This window comes from Eupeodes corollae, chromosome 3 (assembly GCF_945859685.1).
Source record: "Eupeodes corollae chromosome 3, idEupCoro1.1, whole genome shotgun sequence".
NCBI classification, from domain to species: domain Eukaryota; kingdom Metazoa; phylum Arthropoda; class Insecta; order Diptera; family Syrphidae; genus Eupeodes; species Eupeodes corollae.
Genome location: NC_079149.1, coordinates 3632834 through 3657341, shown reverse-complemented (window position 1 = coordinate 3657341; position 24508 = coordinate 3632834). Strand labels below are relative to the sequence as shown.

Here is a 24508-nt window from a genome sequence, read left to right as displayed (position 1 = left end):
TAACTATTTAAAAAAAATTAGCATGAAAAGTATTTGTCTTTAAAAAAAATTAGTATTTTAAAAGGTTTACTTAAATACTCTTTATTGTTTTTCCTTGTATTAAAATATTATCACAATGTTTGTATTCAATGGATTTTTTTCTTTTTGGAAAACCTAGGAAAACGAAATTTCCTAGGTTTCTGAGTAGCGAAACAACTTATAATTGAAATTCAATTTCGTTGCCAAAGGTGAAGCAAGTCCAGAAACATGATCTTGTGATGAGCACAAAGAAAATTCTTTGTTTTGGTAAGGACGCTTAATGAACGTTTGGAACTAACTACGCTGACAGGTATAGTGGAAAACAACACGGAGAGCAACATAAATGTTGGACAAAATCGTTTTCAAGTTCTGCTTTAAAATTGGCTCCATAAATGTGTTTCAGATGAACGTTTTAGCGGAGTTTTTAATTCCAATTTCGTCCATAGTTGAAAACTGCCATAAAAATGAAAATGTAGCATTCAAAGCTTTCATTGTGTCGTCCCGATGAGAAATTTCAGATATAATTGAATCAACTATGACCTAACAGGTGTTTTTCTTAAAATTTATATCTTCGTCTGTTTCCATTTTCTCTCCGGCTCCTCTATTTTTTCCAAAAAGTCTCTTTAATTGGCTTTTTCTGTTCGATGGGAAAGATTTTGGAACATCACCCAATCCAGTAACAACTGCTTTGCATTCAGATAAAATTTGATCCCATCCGTTCCGAATTATGTTCAAATCGGATATCAGTTAGGGGCCAGTTATAGCTATCAGTAAAATGCATCAGTAAAATTTGAAACAGGAGGAATTTGAAATGTTTTACTGATGAGCGATCATAGCAATCAGTAAATTTACGTCATTAAATTAAATGTTCGCGCCTCAGACAATTTTTTTGCTGTTGCTTTCATCAGTAAAATTTTTAATGATGTGATCGGAACAGCAAAAAATTGAAACACGAACAATAAAACGAAATGGAATTTCTTTTGACTTTTGGCAGTCAGCTGTTCAGTAAAATGAAATTTCATCATTAAAAAAATTAAAATGGATTTATAAATTAAATAAAACTTTAAATGCATTGTTTCTTTTTGAAAAAAATACTTCAATATAGGATTCATCTTATTGCATCAATCTTTTGTTAGAAATAAATCTATAACACGCTCAAAAACTAAAAACAAAAATTTTACTGATGGATTTTACTGATAGCTATAACCGGCCCCTTAAATTTGTATCACTTAAGGATTCTAATGATGTTCTAAGGTTTTTCATATAATTTGCAAATGGTTTCACTGTATCAATTCTAGCTGACTATTTTGTATCCGAAAGTTTGTGAAGGGATCCGGGCACATTTTTCTTAAGAATTTCTTAACGTTGAGCACTGCTGCTAAACAAGTTGAAAGACTTTTGAACAACACCAAAAAATGTGAATGCGGCAGTACAAAATTTAGCTATATACACACTTTGAAGTGATTTGATATACTTCAAATCTTCAGTAAGCAACTTATTCAAAACATTAATTAATTAATATTACGGAAACTACAATTTATAAACGTTTGTCTGGGATTTCCCAGTCCCCCGAAACCAAATAAAATTTCGTTCCCAGCAGAAATAAAAATAGGAGAAAAGAAACTTTATAAAATCAGAAATCAAAAAAATATTTAGGTTTTGGTTTAATTAAGTTTCCGGGCCCCTATTTTGACATTACAAATTTTCAAAATAAATCAAATTTGAAAATTACTTTGAACTAAATAAGAAAAGTAAAACAATTTATAACAACTTTCTTTCAATAGTTCACAGTTACCCAATTTTTCATTAAATATTACCAAAAGTAAGCCAATAATAATCGGGGGCCCAGACCGGCAAGCATATATTGGTAAAAAGCATGCAAACACGGGCCCGATTGCGAAAGCATGAATGATTTTAAATTGTCGGGCCCCTAAAAAAAAGTGGGAATAGGTATGTTGATGATTTAAAAAAAACACTCTTCCTCATTGCTTTCAATTTTTCGGGCCCTAGAAAAAAGCGGACCCGGGGGTTCTCCCCCCTTTCCCCTCACTCTCGACGAGACTGTTTATAAATAATATTACTTACAACAGTCAAATTGTAAGTTTAATTAATTGCACTATTTCATTTGAATTAAAACTGTAGTTGCGGTTGTTTGGACAAAATTTCAAAATATCAAAGTGAAATATTTGCTGTGACAACAGCCATCAGCTGTTTTGTATACATTTAATTGAGCCCTGAATGTTTCCAAAGATTTTTTTGTTTAGTTTATCTTTGAATTGCTACTAGTTTTTGACATGTTGTATATAAAACTGTTTTTGTTTTTACGATAATTTGTAGCTTACATATGTGAAAACTTGAGTTTTCGATGTAGGTTTTTGGCCAAAATATATAATTTCGAGAAAACCGGGCCTTGGGTTTTTAATCGAAATTGTTAATATATGTAAATTTTAACGCAGCTTGATTGAAACTTAATGCCACTTAAATTTTTTAACATTAAAAACTTTGATATTTTGGTTTCACTGTTTTGACAGGAAGTGTTCAGAAAATATCATTTGACATTCTACATGAAGATGCGCCCAGCATGGACAAATAAAAAACCCAAACAAAATCAATATGAAACAAATATATTTAAAAAAAACATATTCCCATCTCTTTTCAACTTGTCATTTTTCTATGCTATGCTATGCATTCATTTACTCCACCAACCACCAACGACCCAAATGTATAAACAATAAAACTGACTCAAACTCAATTTTGAGTAAATATTTTTAGTATACACTAACTACACATGTGTAAACTCATTCAACCCATATTCTTGTATGACGAAAAGAAAGATACAACAAAAAAAAATATCTTGCAATTTTAGTGGATTGTAAATTTGAACAACCGCGATAGGTGAATTTTGTGCCCATAAATTTTGCGATAGTTTTTCGCATAGAAAAATCAAATAAAAATCATAATCAAACGCAGATTTATTCAAAGTGAAAACGTGCCGGTTTAATTTCGATTCATTGTTTAATAACTCTGTATGAATTCGAGATAGGTAAGTTCATATTGTGAAAGATGAAAGATACTTTAATACTCGACTATTTATGAAGAAAATTTTCTAATTGGAAAAATCAAAATGTCATGTAGGTACTTATGCCTACAATACCATAATTGATTAATATCACTTTCTTTTTTACCAGTCTTCCTCCTTCTATATCAACAAAAGGCAATTTCTATCTATTTCATAAACCAAAGATAAAATTAAGTTATTAAAAAAACTTTTAACTAAATAATTTAGGTATTATGTAGGTACCTACTTCCTGTTATTAGCATCTTATCAATCAAACTTTAAATGTTGCATTCAAAGATTAAACATTTGTGATAAAAACCAACAAAATAGTGTGACAAATAATTTTTCCCATAAATTAACTCAAGTATAAAGAAGAAGAAGAAACAAAAATGATTCTAAATAATTTTGGAAAATTTCCATTAGGTTAGCGAAGCGACGAAGATGCATTTTTCCACTATTGGGTAAGAGTCACGAAATTTGGTGCGCAATGAAATGATAACGTACAAACGACATGGGGTTGTAAATATGTATTACATAAGGTCAGTTAATACATATGCATATACACACATGCATACGCATATGAAAAATAAGCATGATAAGACATGATTTTTTTTGGATTGAATTTGCATTGGCAAGAAATTTTTTTTAATAAAAATTGATTAATTCAAATGAAAGAACATTCAGAGTCTCAAAACTTAATGAAGTGCTTATTAAAGTTACATAATGTACAAAGAACAATTATGTTGGTAGTTATGTATATATGCACAATATATTGCTCTACTGACTGAGTTAGCCGGAAATTATTTGTAATGTTATTATAAGGCCTACGATTTACATCTTTATGTAAGTATATACTCGTACATACATTTTACGAATTTAAGTTTCTGAAGAAACTGCTGTAAGTAAGAATTTTCCATGGAAACATTTGAGTTGCACAAGAACAAAAAGAGAACAATGATTCTTAAACAAAATCTAGACTTGGAAACTTGGAACTTGGCTTGACAATTGATTTTCAAATGCGAGCAGATTGGCACGGATGACTTAAATTGAATCTATTTTATGATAAAATGTGTCATTTTCATGCATAACTTTACATTTTTGAACACTGGTCCCTGTTAGGGACTAGTTAAAGGTAGGAATGGTTTTCATAATTGAAACCAAGCATTTCAACTTTTTGACAGGGCGATTGTAACCCCTATTACCATTGGCGAGTCGAATGAATAAACGTGTGAGTGCGAGAAATTTGTATTACCGTTGATTCGACTTAAATGTCATACATTTTTCAAAGCTTGATTTCACTCTACTGTCGCTATTGAATGTTCGTTGATTCGAACGTCATTCGTGTTATTATTTTTCGAACGTTCATATTGTGTGAGAAAAGGTCGAACCTTATGTAAAAGAAATAAAACAATGTAAGCTCATATGTATATTTAATTTCTTTTATAAAATAATATTAATGCATTTTTATTCAGCTGCAAGAGAACTAATAAACATTAGTACGAAAAGTTAGTCGAACTGATGGAATCGAACCCGAGAGGTGTTGGAGAGTTTGGTTCTTCAAAAAAAAGAAACCAAAGAACCAATTGGCTACAACCCTCAACTCACTTGGGCCACCTACTCGCGATGGAAAAGAAAAATTATTGAACGACGTTCTCCTCTTTGGTACCACGTTTCAAGAAATGACTTAAGATTACTGGGGCCCTACACTGAATGTGTTTCGCAAGCCAATCCGATTTGAATCTGACATTCGATTCGTTTATGAATTCGTACTCTGTAAATTGTTCGAATCGAATAAACAATCATCTAGTACTTTATCTATTTATTGAATAGATTTGCGAGTCTCGAACTAGTAAACTAAACAGGATTGACACTTACATCACAGAATGTTCGCATGTACTTTTTACAAAAAAGTATGGAACACTTACGAAACGTTGGGAAAAGAATGAAATAAGTATTTTATTTGCATTGCAAAAACAAAAAGATCAAAAGAGCACGACAAAATATCTTATATGTAAATAAAATAATTGGTCAAATGCACAACAATTATCGTAATGGCTTTTCTTTTTGATTCAAGCTTGAAAAGTTTAAGCTGATTTTGTTCATAGTCATTTCGTATTTTGTGTTGAAATTTGTCTTTTGCCAAGGTATACTTTCTTTCCTTCAAGTCATACGAATTCCATCATAATTTCAAATTGTTTTTGTTTGGAATGCACAAAAATTAATATTTCGTTATTTATATTTTATCTATTTCATACAACTTAACACAATTTTCCTTTAGGGTCCTTTAAAAACGACCTTCGAATTGCAATTCGTTACCTCTCTTGGTGTAAAAACAAAATTTTCGTTTTCGAACGCTAATGACATTCGGAAACGAATTGTAAGGTACGAAAAATCCGAATACATATTTGTCATTCCGTAAGTACTAGATTTCTTATCCGCATTAGAAATAGAGAGTACAAAATATTCGTTTTCAAAAATATTTGCTTTCGAAACGCATTACAGAGTAGGGCCCCTGTAATATCCTTTTCTGCTAAGATACTGATGATGCAACTCAATCAGAGCAACGATTCCGCCAACACACCCAATCACTCTTGGTAACCTGGCCGTTGTCTAAATCATTTCCTACATTGCTGCGATAACTCTTACTGGCAAAAAATCTAAGGGCACAAGCTAATTTTAGTATAACAGAGATTGAAGAGGTGCTTGCATTTTTAAATTGGCCTTCCAACTTGTGTAATACGAAAAGAAACACTTCCTTATTCATTCGAAAATATTATCTTAACTTAAGGAATTTGTTAGAATTAAAAGAACTTCCAGCACAAAATATTTGTTCTACTTACAGGTGATTAGGGAGTTCCAAGAAATTAGAGTTGTCTCGAATATTCTTGGGTAGTCGAAGCATTCTGTTTTCTGTTGCTTATCATTTTGTGTTTTTTTTTGTATTTTTATTAAATATGAAATTTATTAATTAATGAATACAAACGTTTTTTTGAAATTTCTAAGTTGAGGTTTATTTATGCCTGTTATATTTTTTTGTATGGTAGCACTAAATTTCGAATTTGAAGTGTAAAGTTCGCCAACCGTGGTATGTCGAATGTGTTAGTTCATTGAAAAATACTATCATTGAGAAAAATGTTCCTGATTGTACAAAAGATCTGTTGAAAAAAGGAGATTTGGGGACAAAATTTGCTAAATATTTGATTTATCTGACAGCTCAACAGGTGTGAAAAAAGTCAATAAACAAAGCACATTTGCTTTTGAAGGGATTCCGATTGGTTATTATAGGCTGTGTAAGCTACTTGCACGATAAATTAATTTTTTTCGATTTAAACTGCACGAAAAATTAAAACAAACTTTTTAGAAAAAATAACAGCTGCTAATGACAGATGTGCCATTTTAGAAATGTTATATTAGAAATGACAAGCAACCTCAAAGCGGCCCATCGTCAAAGAAACTCCATATATATAGAGTGTTTTTCCAATCGTAACGCAGACAAAGCCGAAGCTGAAGAGTGTTTGTGATTCAGCCATTACTGTTTTTCCTTTCACTCCAATTTTTTTTATAAAAAAGTTGTATTTGTCTATTCCTCAGACAGAAATTAATTATCCTGAACAAGAAAATTTCTATTAGAAAAAATATTTGAGTTGAAATTTAATAATTTTTAATGATCGCTATAAAAGATCGGTGGCACCCGTGGAATGACAGTTAATGTGTTAGTGTCATGCCAAAGATCTTGGGTTCGATACCTGGCTATGCCATCTAAATTTTTTTCACGGGTACTGCCGCTTGCGAGAAATTGACAAATTCTCCAAGAGAAGCCGTTCGGATTCGGTTTTAAACTGTAGGTCCCCTTCATTCCTGACAACAGTAATCGCGCACAAGAATGGCTGAGAGTTCTAAGTCACTAGGCCCTAGATCTCAAAGAACTGTTGCGCCACCCAATTTATTTATTATGAAAGATCTGTCAAGAAAATTCCAATGATTAGATTCAATGATGGAAACCCATGAATAGCTATAATTGAATCCTTAAGTTGTTTTCTTTTTTCCTGAAAAACTAATTCTATTTTGTTTCTAATTTATTATGGTTCTATTGACAGATGTCAGATGCTAGACAAATTTTCGGCACGGATCTGTCACAAAAAGTTCCTATAATTGGTTTCAATTATAAAACTAAAACATAACTGACACCTTAAAATTTTTCATTGAAAGCGAAACTGACTGCTGGGAATATAGAAAAAATGATATACCATCAGTGATCGATTTTTTCCCAGATTTATTGGGAGTAAACTCAGATTTCCTTCAAAAATTGATCTTTTTCGTGGTACATGGAACACGATGGAAATTGTCTTTTCTTTCGTTTAATGTAACGAGTGCGATAGAGCTGTCAAATTTCTAGCTAAACATTAAAAAAAAATATATTAGTATAAGTGCAAAGAGGGTAAATCTACCGAAAAATTCATGTAAAAAATAAATTAATTTATGTTGACCAATGGTAAGCAAAGACGGGAAATTTGTGTTTTGACAGATTTTAATCAAGCATTAACACCATAAGAAATCAAAAATCTTTTGTTTTATGAAAATTATTTTATCATAGCAGAAAGGTTAAATTGTAAATTCAAAAGGTCCAGACCTGTTTTTATAATCAGACAAATCCTTAACTCTAAAATGTTCAATGATGAAAACGAATAAGGCATATAACAAGCCCTTAAACTGTCATACATACATTAAAAATAATCAATTTTGATAGTTTTGTTTTTAATGAACACTGTTATTTATGTTGGTGGTTTACTTGCCATCATTGATTTAATATACAAGATTGTAACATACAAGTAAAAATGTAAAATATCAAAAACAGCGGCATTCTTATCTAAAGGAATCCAATTTATAAATTTTTGGATTAACAACTTCATCTCAATCAAATCAGTACCCGTGGCATGATGGTTAGTGCGTTGGACTGTCATGCGAGAGGTCTTTGGTTCGATCCCTGCCTATGCCATCTAAAGTTCTTATCACGGGTACTGCCCCTTTCGAGGAATTGACAAATTCTATAAGAGTAATTACTGTCATTAAAAGTGCTTTCTTAAATTTGCCGTTTGGATTCGGCTTAAAACTGTAGGTCCCTTCCATCCCTGACAACAGTACTCGCACACAAAAATGGTTGAGAGTTGTTAGTCACTAGGCCCTAGTTCTCAAACGGACTGTTGCGACACCCAATTTATTTATTTATTTATCAATCAAATAAAAATAGTTTTTAATCAAAAATAATTGTATTGGTATTTAAATCAAATATATGAAAAAGCTCTAAAACTAGTTTTGAACAACTCAATAATATAGGCGTTATGGAAAATTCATTCAAACAACCAGGTCAATATTTTCTTATGATCATTTGTTTCTACCTTATGTACATAGTTCCACAAGGATCAATTCTAGGATTTTTGCTTTTTAATTTTCATACGAACGCCACAATTATTTCTGCCATTAATATGACGTCTTTTAGTCTATAAGTCATAACACCAAACAACATAGAAATGTAACTGTAGTTAAAGCTAGCAAGTCAGTCAAAATCCAAAATATTTCAAAAAATAATAATAATAATAAAATAATCATCTCCGACTCATTGAAAGCAAATAAAATGGTATTTCATATTTCATATTTTTGAATGCCATTTCTTGGACTAGACAAAATAATTATCAAAAAGTCTACTGCGCATATTATAAAAAAATTTAAAAACAATCCTATTTTTAGAAATCTCACACGTTAGTCAATGATTGATGATTTTGTTGTTCGAATATAAACCTAACAAAATTATATAAACTTGTTCATATTTTATATTTCAGCGTTTATATGAACAATATTATTCGTTGTTCGAAAATAGCTAACAATAATAATACAAATTTGGCATTTATCCAAAAATTTAATATTTTGTTCTTAATTTGAAAAAGAAACATTTTTTTTGTCTCTATAAATTAACCAAATAAATATTTTAGTATGGCAATGAAAAATTGCAGTTAATTTGCTTGATTTATTCATTTTACATGATGATAAAAATGTATTTAAATACAATGTTGCTCTGAGTTGTAAATTTATTTAAAAACAAAATAATACAAAAATGTAAACTGCAATGAAAAATATTTATATGATGTTCTTATATTATTGTAACCTGCATTTATGACTTAAAGACTGTTCAGTAATATTTTCTGAGTCAAAATAAAGGTAATCAGTTGTGGATTTGTTCTGTTTCACCCAGAAATTTTGTTTTAGTTGATTTTTGGTTTTTCAATGATGAAATTGTTTTTATTGAACAGCTGACTGATGATTTGACATTTCTATATCGTTGCACTAAACACTAAACGCTCTCCATTTTCTTCGTGTTCCTCTGAATGACGGAGAAAGCTATAACCAACATGTCAAAAATGTTCCAATGATTGATTTCAAATGTTTTTTTCTATTTTCTGGACGAAAACTCATTTTTTTGAACAGCTGATACCTTTATCTTCAAAAGTAAAACGAATCGTTCCACTGATTTGTGTTCTAATTTTACACAATTCAAGTGACAGATTTATGTCAGTACAAAATTTTCTGTGGATTTCAATCAGGAAAATTTTTTCAATGACAGAAATTTTTAATTAAAGCACATGTCAAAAATATTCCAATGATTGATTTTAATGGTGAAAATCAATGACAGCTTTAACTGGCTCTTTTATAATTGGGAACAAAATTGTCCACTAAAAATGATCAACTCTAAAGGTCCGCCGGTTATATTTATTGTAAAATCCATCACTAAAATTTAAAGAATCTGAAATGTTTTACTGACAATTTGTTTACTGTTGCTTTCATCAGTAAAATTTGTATTGATGTGATAAAAACAGTAAAAAAATGGCACACCAACAGTAAAACGAAATGGAATTTTTTTGGCTTTTCGCAGTCAGCTGTTCAGTAAAATTAAATTTAATCATTAAACAAATTCAAATGGATTTACAAATTAAATAAAACTTTAAATGCATTGTTTTTTTTTTTGAAAAAATATTTGAATATAGAATTAATCTTATTGCATCATTCTTTTGCTAGAAATAAATCGGTAACATGTTCAAAAACTAAAAACAAAAAATGTACTGATGGATTTTACGGACAGCTATAACCGGCCCCTTAGACGCCAGTTATATGAGTAGCTATCATTGATTTTCATCACTAAGAACAAACATTGGAATTTTTTTGACAGGTCGTTTATAGCTATCATTAAAAATTTCTGTTACTTAAAAATTTTTACGGACAGAAATCTGTGCTTGGAATTGTGTGAAATTGGAACACAAATCAATGGAACGATTCGTTTCACTTTTGAACATAATAGTATAAGCTGTTCAGAAAATAATTTTCCGTCCGGAAAATAGATAAATATACTGTTAGAGAAAATTAAATGTAATTAATACATTTTTTCGTCAAAAAAAGTTCTTTGTGTGATTTCCAATTGATCAGTATATAATTTTCATTGCTATTTAGAGGGAAACTAGTCAAATATTGATTCAAACATTTTTCTGGATCGATTTCAATGATAGCTATAACTGGCCCCTAAAAAATTTACTGCAGATTTCAATCAGGAATTGTTTTCAATGACAGACATTTTTATTGATAATCCAATGATGAAAACCAATGATAGCAATAATTGGCCCCTATAATTCCAAACAAAATCGTTCTACTGAAAGCGTTCTATTTTCCTTGTATTTCCACCCGTCAGTTTCACTTTCAATGATCAACTCTAACCTCAAATACCTGATTCTAATCGGAAAATGCCTAATTCCAATCTTGAAATTTTTGTTCAATGTCAGACATTTTCAATGATAGCTATAAGCAACCTGTACAAATATTTCAATGATTGGTTTCAATGATCAACACCAATGATAACTACCACAGTCCCCTAAGGATGGCTTAGTAAGATATAAGACACCTTGGAAAATGTAAAATAAACTCTTTTTTATATATCTGAAAACAGATCATTTAGACTTAACATTATTTAAAGGAAAAAAGGTGTTTATTTTCCCCAAAAGAAGGACTTATTAACTTTTAATACATTCGGTTGTATATTTAATAAATTTTTCCAAAAGTTAATTGAGTTAGAATTGTCGTCATCAAATCTAATAAATTAAGTCATCATTAAAACACTTACAACAGCTTCAAGTTGTAATTATAACACATTATCTAACCTTTATACACTTCATTAAATTCGTTTTTTATTTAAATTCACAGAAGCAGATATTTTTGTTGTTATTTTTTCTTTTTTGACTCGTGTGGTGTCAATGATAATTAAATTATTTTCCCTTGTAAATTTTCGTTGCGGTTGCGTTAATTTGTGCAGTTAATATGAGAGATATAATTATTATATTAATGCAGCAGCAATTGATATGGAAAAAATTGAAACACTGTATAAAAGTATAAAATGAATGATAAAGAGTTAATGAATCTGTAATTTAATAGATACTTTAAATACGAGTGCAAATATCTCAATTTAACTTTAGTTGTTCAGCATTGGAAATTAATTGTATTCAAAAAGGTAGGTTTCATGATTGGTTATTGTTTTTATACCAAAGTAATCAGTCGATACCATAAATAAAACTTTATACCATTATAACATATGACAAAATTTGAGCAGCAATGATAGAAGAGGTTTTAAGCCTAAAGAGCCAGTTATAGTTATCATTAAAATCAATCCGGACAAAGTTTTATATGGACATTAAATTATGTCTCCTTATGATTAAAAGTGCAAATGATGTACTGATCGAACGGAAATTACTCAAAGAAAAATGAATTTTTATTTTCCGGTGGAAATTCACTTTCTTGATCAAAAACAATTAATTTAATCCTTCCACTGATTTGTGTTTCGATTTTACACTTCCAATGACAGAATTATGTGAGAAAAAATGTTCCGATGATAGAAATCTTCAATTATCGCCATAAACGACCTGTTGAAAATCCAATGATAGGTTTAAATGATAGCTGTTACATAGTCCCTTTTAATTAAAACTATACATTTAGTGTTAGGAGCTTGTTTAGGTTCTTCAACCTGTTAAGTCCGTTGGGAACCCCTTAAGCGGATTCCACTGCATTGCTTGGCCTGCAATGCAGTCATTACCTTTTCGAAGCGCATGCCCAATCCATTGCCACTTATGCCTTCGTATTATAAAGTCTATAGGTTCCCAGAAATTCCTTAGAATGTTGAGAAGACATCTATTCACGAAGGTTTGCAGCTTCCTGGTAATGGCTGAAGTAACCTTTCATAAAACACCCATAAAGAAGCACAAATTCGGCAGTTGTTCCTCCAAATTTTCGACAACGGTTGCGAGGAAATATTTATTTGGGAGGATGGTCGGGTTCCGAGTTTGATCATTTTTGTCTTGCTGGAATTAATTTACAGCCCAACAACTTTTGCTTCTCTCTCATGGATAGCGTTAACAGGGAGTATATCTGGTTAGCTTTGCGGAGAAGAGGCATCCCAGAAAAAACTAATTGCTATTATTAAAGCTGCATATGATGAATCCAAGTGTCAGGTTTTGCACGATGGTAGGTTGTCAGATGATTTTGAAATCCGAAGCGGAGTCAGACAGGGTGATAAGCGATGTACTCCGCTCAGCTCTGTCAGGTAGCGGAGGGATCCCATGGACTTTGACATCCTATTTAAAGCACTTGGGTTACGAGGACGATGTTTGCTTACTCTCTTATAGGATCATGGATCCTAACCAGATATACTCCCTGTTAACGCTATCAAAAGTCTTCTCGAAGTAGATGAACAGCAAGTGTAGTGGTGATCGATATTCAACGCACTGTTCAATAATGATCCGCAGGGTGTTGATATGATCAATACAGGAGGATCCAGCGTTGAATGCTGCTTGTTAGGCATCGTGTGTGGCCTCAAGGTGTTCTCTGATGCGTTCCAGTATGACTTTTTCTAATATTTTGGTAAAGGCAGTAGAACGCAAATTCCTCTCCAGTTTTCGCACTTTGTTAGATCTCCTTTTTTAGGGAGCTTGACTAAAATTGCAACAATGAACAATGTTTTTTAACTTCCCATAGGAAGTTATTGTAATAGGTCCGATTTGTCAAACTAAAAATTTTGACATTTCTCGACGTTTTAAGGTCCCTAGAGTCGAAATAAAAGATTTTTAGAAAGATGTCTGTGCGTGCGTGTGTACGTTCGCAACGTTTTTTTCGTCGTCCATAGCTCAAGAACCAGAAGAGATATCGATGTCAAAAGTTGGTAAAAATTGCGATTCAAATATCTTTTCAAAAACTTGAAATTTAGGCTTCAAACTTATTTTATCTTATAAGAAATTTTGTTTTAAACATTCTGAAAAATGGTGAAAAAAATCGAATTGACAGTTTTTTTTTACAAAAAATAAAACCCTAAAAAAAATTAATAAAAGTTGGTAAAAGTTGATTTTCGACTCAAATATCTTTTCAAAACTTTAAGATATTGGCTTTAATTTACTTTTATCTTTCAAAAAATATTTTTGTTAACATTCAGCTAAATTTTGAAAAAAATCGAATTGACAATTTTTTTTACAAAAAATTAAAAACCGAACAAAAATTAACAAAAGTTGGTAAAAAATGATTTTGGGATCAAATATCTTTTCAAAAATTTGAGATAATAGCTTCTAACTAATTTTTACTTATAAGAAATATTGTTTTCAACATTCTATAAAATTTTGAAAAAAATCGAATTGACAGTTTTTTTTTTACAAAAAATAAAACTCTAAGAAAAAAAAACAATACTAAAACTGGGTAAAAATTTATATAATTTACAAAATTAAAAATATTGGCTTCAAACTTATTTTATTTCACAGAAAATATTGTTTTCGATATTCAGTAATTTTTATATAAAAATCCAACATTCCGTTTTTTCATAAAAAAATAAAATCTACAAAAAATAGTACGCAAATTTGGTACAAATTGATACGAGTACATATTGAAAAACTTTTAAGCAAGACAAATCGACAGATGGGATGGGAAGTTATCAGTGTGGGTCGCATCCCAGCCTCTTTTTCATTTAGACTTTAATTGCATTTTGACCGATGTTTGTTACTTTTGCATCGTTTAAAAATCTGCTTTAAATTCGTCGCGTCGAAGAATTTATGGAATGCCACTTAAAAAACGACACGACAGAGAAAACGAGAGTCCTCGAAAAAAAGAAACAACATCGGTAATAGGTATGATTGTTATCTTTTTTAATAGTTTATTTATATTCCTACTTATTTTTCAATTGTCATTTGTATATGAATTAATTCGCACAAGACGAAATTCAGCTATATAATTATGTATTGTTCGACAATAAATCTCGAAATCACCTTTTTCAAGTTCAAGGAATGATAGCGAGAGAGCTTTTCACCATCACCACCCCACCATAACTCCTTCCGAAGTTTAAATTGTCAAAGGATTAATACACCTCCCATTTAAAAAAAGTCCTTTCACTTTCAAAATACAAACGTCAAGGAAAGGGTAAGAAGATGGAACGATAACATACCATTTCATGTACTATAATCAAGTTCCATCTATGTACCTACATAAATATGTACGAACTTTCTCGGTGCGTTTTAGTTTAAGAGAAGAAGCAACAATCTTCAAAAAACGTAGATACTCCCATTTTTTTGTTTTGCAGACAAAACTTAAACTCCCACTGGACATTATGTTAGATATTATCAATTTGCAACGTCGCATTTACTTACTTTAGCTACCTATATATAGAATCCTCAAGGTTACAGGAACTCTGCATAAAACAAAAATATATACTTAGAAAAAAACGAAGCCTCATTTATGCAAACAATATTTTAAATTTCAAATTTGTCTTTATTATAAAAGGACGGAGTAGATGTTACGTAAAGAATGTAAACACCAGGTGTGAGGCTTGATATGTTTACTTTGGGTTCCTTCAACTAAGCAAATTATTGCGCCTTAAAAATGTATTTACGCCCTTCCAATATTCACTCGGTGTCCTTGTTTACATTTTACCTACACTGTTGAAGGGAGGTACACCTACTTGTATTACATATGGACCTATTTCGTAAGGCACACTCATTTTGCAAAGTCATTGACAATCCAAAAAAAATAGAAAAAAAAACACAATAAAGAGTCCTTAACATAACATGAACCTGTTTATATTTCATATCTTGGAATACTACAAACTCTCTTACCGTTAAGGATGAGCACATTGAGTACATTTGGTGAATGGCGCCATTTTGTTATACGCATGCTCTAAATTTATTGATTTTACAATGATATTCATATAATTTTTGGTTTGAGGTCGCTCGCTACAACGACACGAAGGGGTTTGAGAGGCTTGAGGTTGTTAAGGGTAAGGATTAGGGATATGTCGTCGAGTAATTCTTTATTGGCTTTGTCATAAAATCATCATTTACAAAAAAAAGTATGCCTTGAGTCGGAGAAAGTTCTTCTTATAATTTGATTCAAAAGGATAAGTAATAAAAAAAGACTTAACATGCTAAAGAAAAACCTTGGCAAGAAAAAGAGGAGGAGGAGAAAGCGGAGGCAATCAAATTTCATCCGGTGCCAAATGAATCTATGTATTTTATTTTCGAACAAAAGAGTTGAAAGATCACGGTTGGCAGTTCAAAATATTGGTTTTTTGTTTGTTCCTTATTCTGTTATATTACTTTGTCTCAAGGCTAAAACTTGCAATACTATTATTGTAAATACCTTCTATGAACATAGGTACGTATAGCAAGGACAATTGTGAAACTATAATATATAAAATGCACTCGAATGTAAATAAGTATGTACTTGAACTGATTATAATGTCTTGCTATTTTAGAGTAAGCCAAGAGGGGCTTTTTTGTAAATTTTTGGCAGAGCAAGGTCAGCATTTGAACTTTTGAAGCGATGACTTTTCAAGATATAAGGACATAATATTTCCTTCGATGTTCCGTCACGTTACTTCAAACAATGATTGGAATGTAATATGTTTCTTTTTGAAGAACCTTCAATGCAAGACTTAATTATGATTTTGATCATCATATTTTGTTTACATTGTTATTCATTTTGTGGTTCAGGAAGTAAATCAGGCCTTCAATTTATCAGGAATACAAAATTAGGTTATTTCTTTCAAAAATGAGTTTTATAAATATGTATTTAAAAAAGTCTAAATTTAAGAATTTATTTGAATCAATACCCGTGTTTTGTTGGAAAATCTATCCATATTATAGTAGGATTTTAATTAACAAAATCAATATCCATAGTATGAATAACACCGGTAAAAGTTAAAGTAGAAACTTAGTATGGATGGGTTTTTGACATTCATACGAGACTCGAATGGATCCTTTGTGATTTCGTTTCGTACGATTGATATTGCATTTGTATCTCGATGGCTGTGTTCGTTGAGTAGTTGTGCATTTGGAATTATTTGTGTTTTCCATTGGGAAAAAAATCAATATGTTATTGTTGATATTATTTAGTTTTGTTAATAAATGAACTAACTGGGCTTATTTTGCTAGAATGGAAAAGATAATTTAGTTTTGCTATGTTTCCACCAAAGGTTTATCTCAGTTTAGATTAAATAAATATTTTTGGTTCCAAAGCACAAGAAGATTTAAAAATGATTAAGTTTTACATCACTTTATAAAATGCAAATGGTGTTTCAATGTGTGAAGTGCAAGTGAGATAGTTTGATTCGTGTTAAACAAAGAAGAACTGATTAGTTTTTTTTTTTAATTCACAAGCACTCAAGGGGTTATTAGTACCCTTTATATGTTTATATTTAAACACAGTGCGAGCATTAGGAAAATAGGGAAGGATTTAAAAGGAGATACCGTTGCACATTGTTCTTAAAGTTCTAAACATCAAAATGGGAGGAAAAAGCAGAGTTGGCCAAAGCATTCCACATTCTCGATATGTGATTTAAGAAAGAATCTTTATACTTGACAATACGCCCGAAATCGAGTGCTAGGGAAAAATGATGACCATTCCTAGAAGTGCGAGTATTATGGCTGAATTATTTAAGGGGTGGAATGCAACTGGCTAATTCGACACAATATTGTTTGTAAAAATAGCGATAAAACAACGAAAGGCATGAAACATTGCGGCGGTGTTCTAGCGATTTAATGTTTCGGTTATAGTTCTGTCGCCTATCATTTTTAAAGCCCTTTTTTGAATACTATCTAAGAGATTTAAACTTGTTTTAGGGGCACCTGCCCAGATATGCGAATTATATTCAAGCTTTAGACAGATAAAAGCTTTGTAGATTATAGCCAGATCATAAGGGGTAAAAAATTTCTTGCATCGTTGGAGAAATCCTAAGCACCTGGCAGAATTTTTGGCGATATCGAATATGTTATTATTCCATAAATGATGGTGATCTGTAATACACATACCGAGTACTGATAGTTGATTGGTTTCCTGGATGCAAGTGCCACTCATAGAAAGTGGCATCGGGGGTACGTTACGCTTTAACGACAGAACACAGCATTGAGTTTTGGAAACATTTAATTCTACACGGTTTTTGATTCCCCATTGGACAATGCTGTCAAGATCAGAATTTAATGAGCTTATCATACACTGCCGTTGAAGTTCCACATCCGAAGTACAAGGATGAGAATCTAAAAACGAATATGAAAAGCTGGGGGTACTGTCGTCCGCGAAACAGTTTAATGGATTAGAAGTGACAGACAAAAGATCGTTTATGAATATAAGGAAGAATTTCAGACCTGAAACCATTCATTACAATTTGTATTGTAGGCTGGACAAATGCAGGTTTCCATCCACTCGGGAAGAGACCTGTAGAATAGGACAGATGGAAAAGCTTACGCAGTGGTTTTGCCAGCGTTAAAGAACACCTCTTCAGAACAATAGGGGGGATACTACCGATCGTTTTGTTGGCAATTTCTCACTGTACTTTATATGGAATACCAAAAAAACGCACTTAATCTAATAGACACAAAGAATTAAAAGTCCCAGCACCTTTTTCTATTTTAGGTGTTATGTCAAATATAAATACAAATATTGGGCTTTATTTTTTTATGAAGGAGTTTTTATTTTGATAATTAAAAAAATAATATCATTAATAAATTAGAACGATAATAATTGTATAAAAGTTAACCTATTTTTATTTAAAATTAATGACCCCATTTGATTTTATTTTGATTCCACAAAAATAAATGTTCCATAAAGTATTCAGAACAAAATTAAAAGCCAAAAAAAAATAAATAAATAAATTCCTTTGGATGAGCAATTTATTAAATTTTACCGTCATCATTGTCATCGTCATCACACAATTGACCTTCACAATTTTTTCATTTTTTCTATGTCGTTTATAATAGGAAATACATTTCATATAACTAAATTAATTGCCGACAAATTTGTACATTTTATTTAAATTTAAGTCATAAATTGTTCTATTTGTGACTTTAAGTTATAAAAAAATATTCTAGATAAAATAATAAATTTTCTTCAATTTAAGTTGAAAACAATTATTTTTGAAAAGGTTTGTTCTTTTTTTCTCCAATTGAAATTAACGAAAGGGGTGTTTCGAAAACCAATACATTTTTATACTTTTTACATTGCTGAGGGAAATAATTTATGTAGTGAGATTATGCTATACTATTTTGAAGTCCATATTTTCGAATTTTCTTTTTAATTCGCCTTAGATATGAGCATTTTCTTAAGAAATAATTCCAAAATGTAAGCTATGCATTTATTCATCTCTCACCCTGTTTTTTGGATAAAATGTTCATATTATATTATTTGACAATTCTTGAATTAACAGAGTTCTTCTTTATATTTCTAAATTTAAAAAAATATGCCCTTGCTTATTTATTTTAGGTTTGTTCCATAATACAGTATTTTGTTACTTTTATTACAATGCATTTAGCACAAGTTTGACAGTTGGGCTCATAAATTAGATGCCTTTTATTTAGGTATGTTCAATTATTTTGACGGCTCATAATTGTGACTTGATCTAAGAGCGGATCGCTCTTGCTTAAGTTAATGAAACTGAGAAAAATGGAACGAAACGGAGCTAGACTCCATTATGTTCACTCGTATTGAGATTCTTTGTATTCGCACGTACTTATTCTACTATAATACGATATTAGAGTAAAAGATTGTATACACATTACAATATTTTAAAATATCTGTTGTATTTCCCATATTCTAATGCTTAATCATTAAGTGGGGACGAGGTAGAATGATTTAACGTCTCTCTCAAAATAATGCAATGTTAGCATTGTGTTTAAAAAATAAAGTGACAGACTCTGAAATTGAAATTCGTAAAAAATCACAAAAATTCAAAACTATGAAACAGACCTACTTTGGAACAATAAACTACAGAAAAAAGTTTAAAATTGTGGCATAGCGATGAATGCCAAAAGTGCCAGGTATCTGGAATAAGCGAGACAGCACCTCCCAGTTAGTTTTCCAAGCAGTTATAAACGATTTGTGGCGGGTGTTATGGTGTGTTATCGAGCATGTCAAGTCTTTGTTGATAGTCTCACCTTTTTTTCAGGAAGTGCAGTTTAAGAACTTGTGGATAGTAGCAGTGATAAGTTGTTTTTTAAGTTTCACGTAGTTTAAACATCCTCAATCTTCTTTGGCGTGTCTACATAGGCCTGCACAAGCATTCAATGCGATTCTAAAGCCGATTGCTTTAAATTGAAGCCTTCTTCTTTTCGCACGAAACTGAACATGAATAACCCAAGGCCAAATTTCTGTTATGAAATTACAGGCATTAGGTCCGTTCGCTTACTTTCTGCCCTAAAATTCGTAAAAAGAGATATTTTAAAGAGCGGGGGAAAAATTCTCTCACAAAAAGACAAAACTTCAAAAAAGTAAGCGAACTGTCATCGTTTCATTTCGTGCTTGGAATTTATTTATTTTTTTTTTTAAATGGATAAATTAAGACAACATGAACTTTAAGCAACATCATACTGGTCCATTGTTTTTTTTTTGTAATGAAAAAACTTGATTAAATTGAAACTTAAAATTTCAATATTGTTGCTGTTCTTTGGAAAAGAATTTAATTTTATAAGTGACAGCGAAAGCGAGCAATTTATTTGAAGTTCTATCAAGTTTGACACTTTTCACAAATCAGCCCAAAGAAATTTCTTGGAATAAAATTCGTAGGTTGGGAAAATATTTTACTCTCTCGTGAGCGCTCTCTTTTACGAAGAACTACGAAATTTGTGAGTAAGCGAACAGTACTGAGTTAAATTTCGTAGTTTTTCGTAAAATTACACTATTTTAGGAAGGTGCGCAAACGGAACTATTATGTACTGAATTATATTGACAGACGTCAAACTCATGAACAAAAAAAACAACAATTTCGTTGTTTTTCGTAAAATTAAACTATTATAGGAAGGAACGCAAACGGACCTATTATGTACTGAATTATATTGACAGACTTTCTCCATAACTTAACCCTTAACTTTACTTAACTTAAATTTACTCATAGTCCAACAATAGAAGTAGTATTTTCTGAGCTCTTTTAACCAAGTTTATTACTTTATTGTTTTCACCAACAAACATTCTAGTACTTCCTATATATCTATCATTAGGCCACTGTTACACCCTGTTTAACAAACCTGAAAACTAAATAAATATGTTTCACTTAAATTATACCTAACTCTATCGAACCTTATTAAGTCAACCATGATGAACAACTTAAAAGTCTGCCGCTTGCTGTTTAAATTGACATTATGCAATATGCAATCATGCCACCCTTATTTGCACTTACGCAATCTCTATCGCGAAGACCTGCGGGCGATATGATTGAATGCATTCAGAGTCTCTGTTGAATGTCATTTGCACTGACGTTTAAACGAGACGAGTTCATATTAGGTATACGAGAGTACATACTCTATGACAGAAACAGATACAATGTGCTAAAGAAAAAGTTACGTTTGATTTGTTTGAATTGCTGATGTACTTGAAGCTTTGTGCACAGTGCATAGTACATAGTGCACCCAGGCTTCCATTGAATTAAATTGCTATTTCATACAGAAAGCTCTCTGATATCTGCAAACAATTTCGCAAATATACGCGGTTAACAGTAAATCATGTGATTCTTTGGTTTGACGGAATATAAACAACAGACAACACATCGTCAGAGAAGGAAGGGGCGGCGGTCGTGTGTTTTGAAGTATATTTCATCGTATTATTCGGTAACTTATTATTTTCATTTAGTGTTCATCAAAAAGCAAATCAAGCGCACTTCTGGAATTATGACATTGCACGCGCTACCTTAATTGATTTTGAAGAAAATTAATTCAAGTCATCATATTTCATCATTGATAAGTAAAAATTCGTCGGACTTCTAGGATTACATATACCTCGAGCATGTTAAAAAAAAACACAATTATTTATGTTATCTTTGTATATAATATTGTTTTGGAAGAAAACCTTTTAACAAGAAAAAAGCTAAAATCATATGTACAGGGTGTAGAAGATTGAATTTTGTATTAATAATTTATTTTAGAATCACAAATGAAAATGTGGACATTTCTGGGAGCTAAGTAGGTTTGGTCAAGGACTTTCTAAAACGTTTTCCATAAAACTTCAAAGTTACTTGTATTTTAACACGAATGTTCTCCTTCAGAACCCGTGGCGTGGTGGTTAGTGTGTAGGACTGTCACACCTAAGGTCTTGGGTTTAATCCCTTCCTGTGCCACCTTAATTTAAAAAAAAGTACATGTACTGCCTCATGCGAGGAATTGACAAATCCTCCGAGAATAACTCTTGTTTCGTCATAAAACTGTAGGTCCCCTCCATCCCTGACAACTTTACTCGCACACATGAATGGTTGAGAGTTGTAAGGCACTAGGCCCCAGTTCTCAATGAACTGTTGCGCCACCTAATTTATTTTGTTTGTTCTCTTTCAGCTGTGGGATAGTAATGGGATTGTTTAAGGATCTTTTAGCTTTAATTCTTGTCCAAATAGAATTTTGTATGGAAAAAGCTGTAGTTCTGTGTTAAGAACTCTTCGCAATCAACCAAGCAAGCTCAATCCCTAGCTAGCTGTCTCCAGTTTTGCATGCCAAGTTGGTTGAGGTCTTCACCCACCTGCGTGCACCACCTGAGTAGTGGTCTTCCTCTACTGCTCCGCGCCGCTGTCCGTTGGCATTGGATTCGAAGACTTTCCGGTCTGGAGCGTTGATGTCCATTTGTTCTACATGATCCAGTCATCTAAGCCGTTGGACTTTAATTCTGTTAACTAGGTGAGTGTCGCTGTGCAGCCCGTACAGTTCGTCGTTATATCTTCTCCTCCATTCTCCATCTATGCAGACAGGACGAAAATTCACCGGAAGAATTTTTCTGTCGAAGCATCCTAAGACGCTCTTATCTTTCTTTGACAGGCCTCAGCGCCATAAATGAGAACTGGGAAGTTATAGCTGTCTATGGTAAGGTTTTGTCCAAAACGTCGTTGTTCAATGTCCTTGTTTGATGACAGCATATACTTGCCCTCATTGACCACTAAACCCACCTCCTCCGCTTCCGCTTAAAAAAGTTCCACTGACATCACACTTTGATCTTCCAATTATGTCAATATCATCTGCGTATCCGAGTAATTGGATGGATTTTTTGAAGATTGTGCCTCTAGTGTTGACGGAAGATTTTTGCACGATTCTTTCCAGAACGATGTTGAAGAAGTCGCATGACAGTGCATCGCCTTGTCTAAAACCTTTTTTGCCATCAAATGCATCGGTGAGATCCTTTCCGACCTTGATAGAGCAGCGTGCATTCTCCATCGTTATTCTGCACAAACGGATAAGTTCGACAAGGATGCCAAAACTAGACATTGCTTTGTAGAGCTCTTCCCTATAGATGCTGTAAAAAGAAAGACAAGAAAGATTTTTTTAAATTACAAAACAAGAAAGATTTTTCAAATTATGAAAAAACTTGACCCACCCTGTAGATATGTATGTTAAGATTAAATACGCAGTTTACACATTCTCGAAAAGTCCACAGGTGGATGGATACACTTACAACATGTCTTTGTCCATGTTCGGCTCTGGGGCATACATTTTTTGTTTCTATATACAATATATGTACATACATATATATAGAACAACACAGAGTACACTCAACCTTTTCCACATCCTTTTGCCAACATAAAACAAATCCCTAAGCGGATTATTCAACATTCAAGTACAGATACAATCAAATAAACAACACACCCCAAACCATCTTCCCTTCAGCTACCGTGCCGGTTGGTGATGCGGTGCCAGGACCTTCTTCCACGTACCAAACCAACCCATATCCAACTACCAACAATCTTCCAACAGTCCACCCACGTTTCCACATTTACATCCTGTAATGATTAAGTATAAAAATATCTATTGTCTTGTCTAGGTAGTGTATCTTTTGCCCAGAGCTCCAAGGACGTTCACAACTTGAAACATTGCGTCGCAAATATTTTTATCGGAATTGTAAATGGTCGAGAAAGAACGAGAAGGATGATGCTATGATGATGGTGATGATGATGAAAGGAATCCTTTCTTTGTCTCTTTATTTAGTTGAGATTTATTTTCGGTACAATGCATTTCTGCTTGCACTTTTCGTTGTCGGTATCGGTTCTCTTTCCAAGAATTTTAATTCAAAAGAGAGTTTGGTTTCATATCAGAGGCAAGGAGAAGAGAACCATTTTGACCCCGAAGCCCTGAAGCTAAAGCAGAAGCTGGCTGAAGCTTCCCTCTCTAACTCTCTTCTTTTTTGTGCCTGATAATTTCATAATTTCACAAAATTGTTGTCCTTTCTCCAAAACCAGCTATTTCTAGTTTCAGTTTCGTGTGGGGTTTCCTTGAGAGAGTTTGCAACTTTTGCACTTAAAATTAGTTTTCAAAAACAAATTTTAATTTATAGTGTAAAATGTGTATGAACTTATAGAGAAGAAGACAAAAAAATATTTCAAAAAGAAAATAAAAAAAAGGTGAAGAAAAACAAAAAGTTAAACCGAAGCCCCGTGGGAAGAAGAGTGTTTTTGTTTTAAGTGAATTTAGAAAATTCCTGAGAAAAATAAAAGTTTATATTGTGTGTAAGTATATTACGTTTTTCTTTGGAAAAATTATTTCATTTCCATTAGTGTGTATTGCATCAACCTTGGGAATGAAAATTATATGTGGTACTATACCAAGTGTAGGTACTTGTACCACGGCACTTATTTTGTTGATAATTTAAGTTGATAAGAAAAAAAGATGTAGACAGTAGATAGCTTTCAAAAAAAAACCCTCAATATGAGTCGTGAATGGGGAAAACTACAATTAAAAAAGAAATTGTGATATGACGTTTTTTTTTTAAGTTTTGTTGTGGATTTCCTGTTTAAAATTCAGGACTTGATTCTTTCGGGTCAAGGCTATCGAAAAGAGTTTTTAGTCGGAGTTTACTTAAAGTGTATGCATTTTAGATTCTGTGTACATATATACATAGGTGAATTTTTAGAGTATT

General features: G+C 32.0%; 1 protein-coding gene across 2 annotated transcripts in view; it reads left to right on the top strand.

Moving 5' to 3' along the window:
• The first annotated feature begins 2854 nt into the window (after positions 1–2854).
• The window catches only part of LOC129949921 (protein FAM13A), an 84301-nt gene continuing 62647 nt past the window's right edge, over positions 2855–24508 (top strand). Inside the window, exon 1 of one of the 2 annotated variants that reach the window (XM_056061651.1) lies at positions 2855–3061. The gene's annotated coding sequence lies outside the window, so the exon portion shown is untranslated. Of the gene's footprint in view, positions 3062–23874; positions 24099–24508 lie in introns of those variants that run through there. The other variant, XM_056061650.1, reaches the window with a different exon arrangement.